This window comes from Zingiber officinale, chromosome 8A (genome assembly GCF_018446385.1).
Source record: "Zingiber officinale cultivar Zhangliang chromosome 8A, Zo_v1.1, whole genome shotgun sequence".
NCBI lineage: Eukaryota > Viridiplantae > Streptophyta > Magnoliopsida > Zingiberales > Zingiberaceae > Zingiber > Zingiber officinale.
Window position 1 is genome coordinate 134,081,760 of NC_056000.1, and position 6,813 is coordinate 134,088,572.

At 37.8% G+C, this 6,813-nt stretch overlaps 1 pseudogene; it reads right to left on the reverse strand.

Moving 5' to 3' along the window:
* Positions 1-1,369: 1,369 nt before the first annotated feature.
* Positions 1,370-4,913, reverse strand: LOC122007796 (annotated as a pseudogene).
* Between the last annotated feature and the right edge of the window lie 1,900 nt (positions 4,914-6,813).

Here is a 6,813-nt window from a genome sequence, read left to right on the forward strand (position 1 = left end):
ACGTACAGAAAAATAAATAATTAATGATAAATTCTTTCCTTTATTAAATAATTAGCCACAAAATACATAAGGAGTGTCTTGGCACATATGTGCACACACTAACAACCTCCTCCCATTATCAGCATGAAGAAGATTCTTTAGGATGCCCTCAAGACTGACTTGGCTAGGGATGTAAATGAACCAAACGGTTCGCGAGCTATTTGGAACTCGATTTGGTAAAAAGCTCGTTCGAGTTCGTTCGTTTATCTTATCGAGCCGACCTCGAGCTTGATTTCGAGCTCAATAGTTTTATTGAGCCGAGCTCGAGCTTAAGGATATTCGGCTCGTGAACTCACGAACATGTTCGTTTATATGCTTGCGAGCCAAAAAAACGAGCCTTAAAACGAGAAAAAAAAATGAACTCTAAACGAGCCAAAAAAACGAGCTATAAAACGAGCATTAAAATGAGCTTTAAAATAAGCCGAAAAATGAGCTCTAAAACAAGTTCTAAACGAGCCCGAAAACGAGCCCGAGCTCGTTTAACTTGTTAGACTCGTTAACTTTGATAATCAAACTAATAACGAGTCAAGCTCGAACTGTTTGCGAGCTTGATAATTCTAAAACGAGCCGAGTTCGAGCCTTGTGATAAAAGCTCGATTCGAGCTCGAGCCGAGTTCGAGCCCGAATATAACTTAAACGAGTCGAGCTCGAGCTTAATACTGTTCGGCTCGATTCGACCCATTTACGTCCCTAAACTTGGCCAACCTAGAGTAGTTCTGCTTCCTTTGATATCTTTGTCTTGCACTCCGAAACTAATGTAACCAACCTTTAAAAAAAAAATGCAATGACACTTTTTGAATCCCAAGTTGTGTTTCCCTGCCTTTTTCTTGTAATCTTGGATGGAGATGTAATCAACTTCTCGGGGGTGCAATGACAAGCTCCAGTTCCTAAGTTAAAGACAAAAAATTTGATTGAGGAGTGAATGCGGGAAATTTAATTGAGGAATCGAGGGTAGAGATACACTATATGAATTTGGTTGATAGACTTGACATATTCAATGAAATAATAGATAGACAATTATTGAAATATAAGAACGTAAAATAAAAGGGTCAATTATTACTTCACCATAAAAATACCAAAATCTTTATCCAATCCGTAATCGATTCAAAATTGGACCAATTTTAAAATAAAAAAGATCGTAATAATTGAGTATATATGACTTCACAAGTTACATTAATTGACGAAATAAATTATTTATATGACTTCACAATTTTTATATTGTGATGCAATAAATATTTTCTTTTACTTCTACCTAGTTTTATAAAATAGTAAAGAAAAAAAAAATTAACTTCACCCAATTGAACAAATATACCATAAAATATCTACAAAATTAAAAATGAAATCCAACTTATATTGACTCAAATAAAGTGTTGAAATAAACAAATAAAATCCACAAGTTCAAAAGTAGACATGTCTGACCAACTTCATTCAAAAATATATCTACAAATATCTAAATACAACTTAAAAATGTATATCATAATGTACACGACCCTTAGACAACCACATAGGAGTAGACGAATTCACTTTATTTACTTCTTTGAATGTTTGTCTTCCTAGGGTCGATGCTTGTGATCTAAATCCCTTGAATTCATATGTTTTGAAGGATATACCCAAACTTGGTTTTAGGAAATCTTACAACTCATACTTGGACCTACAAAGAAACAAAGAGTTTGATCTTTAGTAACCAATTTCAAGAGAAACACTGAAATAATTACCAAATAAATTTGCTTCGTTCCTCATTACTTGAATCTGGTTTAGGTTTTCGATGCCCTTTAGGAAGAAAAGCCTCATATATTGAGTTGGCATATGTATTGCCGCCCACTTCAATCATGGAATCAATGTCGCTTTCAGTCCATTCTTCTAATGTCAAAGGCAGCACCTAAATTTCAACAGTTCAAGAGGTGAAAAAGCAAGTGAAATTAGAAGCGACACAGTATTTTAACACAAAATATCCCAATCTATCCAATTGAAATTTCGCAAAAGCAATAGTCTCTTTAGCAGGATAAGCAATTGGTTCCACCCTAGGGGCAGCTCTTTCGAACAAAACGTACTAGGAGAGGAAAGCAATCTCAAAGACTTGTTTGGAAGACTTTTAGAGTCAAGTGAGACATTGGATATTTAAACAACCTCTGAATAACATAAGTTGGAAACTGTGCACAGTAAGTTTCAAATTCCTTGATAAAAAAACCAGTATACACCATCTAAAGTTGAATGCCATGTACATAAAAATAGAACAAATAAATGACACAAATGACATTCAAAAGGCTATGCTAGTAGGGATCTTATTATCAAGCCAATTACTTAAAAAAAAAAATAGCTCGGTGCACGAAGCTCCTGTCATGCGGGGTCCCGAGGAAGGATCTATTGTAAGCAGTTTTATCCTGCTTTTTGCAAGAGGTTGTTTTCAAGATTCGAACTCATGATCATTAGATCACAAAATAACAACTTTACCGTTGAGCTAAGGCTCCCCTTCTATCAAGCCAATTACTTGCATGAGAAAAATTGAAAAAGGCTAGGGGGAGAAATTTCATAGAGTTGATGCATGAAATGTTTTGCCATTAAAAAAGGTTATTGATTCAATGTTAATGCTGATGTCGACTTACAATGGAATGTCAAGTGTAAAGGCAATGAATTAAATATCCATATGTAACATATTGGAATATCAAATAGTACCTTTGATATATCTGTACCAAGAGGCCTGTGAACATCACTACACTCTAAGCATATAAAAACACCAATATTCGTTTACCTACAAATTGCAATGACGAATTCAGGTTAGACTATAAGACATCAGTACCGGCCTGCTTGTTGAACTCATTTACTATCTAATCAGTCTCATAAATTAACACTTTGCCAAGTCAGTAATGTTGTACTAGCTTGGAATATAAAGAAAATTGTGAAATGAAAAGCTTCCTTAAAAGAGGACAACTTCCTATCAATTAACTACGGCAAAAGGTCATTACACCTCAATGTAAATTTCAGTTTCAAATGTTCCAAATTATTCCCATATTCTTATTCGTTTCACGGCAGGATGCAAGTACTTACGACCACTTTGGATCTGAAGCACTACAATCTTTACAGATGTGATTATCACCTTTGAGCATAAGCTCCTTCAGTTTTCTCATTGTACCTGTTACATAAAGGATCATGAGGGTATTTTCTGATCTATGAGGAAAATACAAGATTTCTCTAGATTTCAAATTTGTGATTACTAAGTAGAAGTGAACATTAGATTCCATAAGCGGGGAAATTTTTATCCAAGCCTGTTATATGAAATATGTGATATTTTTGAATTAAATCACCAGTATCTACTAGGCTTTAACCAAGCTGCAGTGTTCTTGGAGCTAATGCATCCTAGATGCTTCCAGCAAAGGCAAATTTCTGCATGTGACAACAACAGTGGCATACCATAAAACATCTCATTTATCTCTAGTTTTCCACAAAGTTAGCAATTTCTGAGATCTCATATGTATCTGGATGTTGTGGACATATTTTTCCCCCCAAAATATTATCTTCTAAACAATAATTAATGTAAATAACTGTATATAAGACCCAAACATCACTTAGATCATAGTCTACTATGATTCCCATGGTGGCAGTGGATGAATATAAAGTTAAAAACAAACAATTACTGAACACCATAAAGAGCTTTGGTCGGCTAGAAAGGGAAGAATAAGAGAAGAGCAGGGCAGAGAGCGTGGAGATATGTCTATCAGAAATCAAGTGATCTACCTTAGGCCAATCATTTATTAAAACAATAAACATTCAAAGAATGGAGAATTTATGAAGAATAATGTAGGCTTAATTAAATCACTCCACAAAAGAGTGAAGCTACTTGTCATAGCAATTGCCCAATGTACTCGGATAGCTTGGTTTATGCTTGTGTACCAGGCACTAAATAATTCAGATAAAAAATGATTACTCTTAAGATACACTTTCCTTGAAATTTGCTTTATCCCAACCAAACAACAAATATTAGCTGCTGTATAGCAAGCTGAAGATAAGGATGATGAATATGAAGCACAACACTAGTGCGCACCTGATGCAGGGTTCTCTGATCTGTAGTAGCGATTGCTCATGGGGCGAGCGCTGAGGTCGAAAGGGAGCGACCGAGGGGGTGGGCTAGGAAGGCAGCGTGGAAAGGGCGAGAAGAGGAGGAAGACAGGAGAAGGGTTTGGAATTGGGCAGCCATGGCTAGAGCTACAACAAGAGTGGCTTTGAGTCAATCGAACCGAAGCCAATGAGAGGGGAGCAGCGACGGGTTGAAAAGATAAGAAGCATCGTCCAAGGAGTTGCAGGGAAGTGGAGGGAGGGGGTGTAGGGCACGACCTCGTTCCAGCAGTGTGAGACGCAGGCGCAGGCGGCGACGTCGCGAGCGTTGCTCAGACTAGAGAGGATGTGGTGCACGATGGCATCTGTACCCATGGCAGATGCGGAAGAAGAGCAAGCAAGCAAACTGGTTGATGGAATGTCTGGAGGAGGGGGGACCTTGGCATTGGCGGGGACTTCATGATCTGAATGATGTTAGCGATGGGGAGGGAGCGATCCTGCTCCCGCACGTTGCCTACCGCTTTCGTGGCTTCCGGCGCCATCTGCCGTGCTGGACGAAGAAGCCACCGCCACCGCCCTGGCTGCCGGAATCCTAGAAACATTGCGAATATCACGGAAAGCTGGAGCATATCCTCGAGATTAACAAGATCCAGACATTGCTGCCTCGTCGGGTAGACGATCCATCTATAAAAATCTTCCATGTTTCTTTTGATTGTTGACAAGGAGTTTCACTCAAGAAATTTGCCAAGCCTTAAGATAATATGATTTCTCAGGACTGGTATTAAATATCATATTCACTCAGTTCAATAGTCCATTTATTAACCTCTCGAGACTTATGGATTGATTAGCATTTGTCTAGAGTGTTGTTGGTGAGGACTAAGGGTGCATAAGTGTTGTTGGTGAGGACTAAGGGTGCATATGAATCGAGCCCGTTTGTGAGTTTTTCGAGTTGATCTAAAAAATATTCGATTCGTATTCGAAATTATCAAATTCAAACCTAATTCAAACATATTCAAATATTTTTTCAGCCAAATTTAAATCTATACTATTTTGTTCGATTATTCATTAGCCTCATGAGCTGAACTCGAATCAAATTCTAATTATTTTAAAACAATTTTAACTTAAATATACGCAGATTAAGGTTTGAATAATTTGAGCTGAATTTGAATTATAATTTAAAAATGGTCAAATCAAGTTTCGAATATGAGCTCGAATTTTATTTCAAATCGAGCTCGAGCTAAAACTATTTGTATTTTCAAGCTTCAAATCGAGCTTCGAATATCATATATATTTTTTAGAGCTCAAACTTAAATATTAATATTTTTATATTATTCGACTCGATTCTATTGGATAGAGATGCACGTCGTCCGAGGGAGGGGGGGGGGTAAATCACGTGATTTCCAAAAAGAAAATTTGTTTTTCTAAGTTGAAAACAAAGTACGTGCAACAAAAAAAGAAAGTCAAAATAAGAAACACAAATGCAAGCGATTTTACTTGGTTCGGAGTCTTCGGTGATTCCTACTCTAAGACCCAAGTCCCGCGGACCTATCGATAGGTAATCTATTAAAAATCTCTTTCAGAACTACTAGAAGAGGGGATCGATGTTTGGATAGCTTCTCGGTGACAGTCAAGCATAGTAGAGTCACAGTAGAGTAGCAGCAGGAAACCGGAACAGTCGGAAGGACAATCGGGTGCTTAGGAGCTCGTACAGAAGTTGATGTTAAATGCTTGGTCGAGACAGTCTTTTATAGGGTGTGGAAGAAGCCTTCCATAGCCTCGAAGGTGCCTCTAGAGTGTAAAATCTGATCCCGAATTTGTTGCTCCTTATTTGTGACGAAGTCTAAATTTTATCCATTGGAAGATGCCTTCCATAGCACCAAAGGTACCTTCCATCAACAGTGTAAAGACGCCTTCCAATGCTTGAAGGCACCTTGAGTACTGTTCAACCGAGGCCTTTTTACTGCTTTTGTCATGCAAGTTAGATTAGTCAAATATGATAATATTTAACCTGTAAAACAAAGTTAACACAATATTAATATGATTAATTTATGACTTAGACCCTGTCTTTCAGACCAGGATCTAGTCAGAGTTTCAATCTAGATTTATGAAATAGACCTAAATTGGGTTGATGCCTACTGTGCCTTCAACTGGGACCCGTCCTCACTTAGTCACTCTCCTTCAGTGACTTACCTTTACTTACCTAGTGTCGAGTGAACCCATCGGGAATCAAACATCCCGATCTTCCTTATGGAATCACACATCCGGACTTCAGGAATCGAATATCTCGGTCTTCCTTCCATAATCATACATCTGAACTTCATCCAATCAGGAATCGAACATCCCAATTTACAATCATTAATCTAACATCCGAGTCTTCCTTCTGGAATCACACATTCGGACTTCAACCAATAGGGAATCGAACATCCTAACTGGACTTCCTTTTAATCGGGAATAGAACATCCCAACCGTCAATCAGGAATCGAACATCCCTACCGGACTTCCTTCCAATCAGGAATTAAATATCCCGATTGCTAATCAGGAATCGAACATCTCAACTGGACTTTCTGCCAAGTTAGTTAACCCTACGCACTCGGTAAATGTATTAGATCACAAAACACCTAACTTAACTCACTTGTCATTCGTTAAAACTTGAGTTAAACCATCAGTACAAATTGCACCAACAATCTCTCCCTTTTTGATGCAATGACAACCTGGATTAGAGTT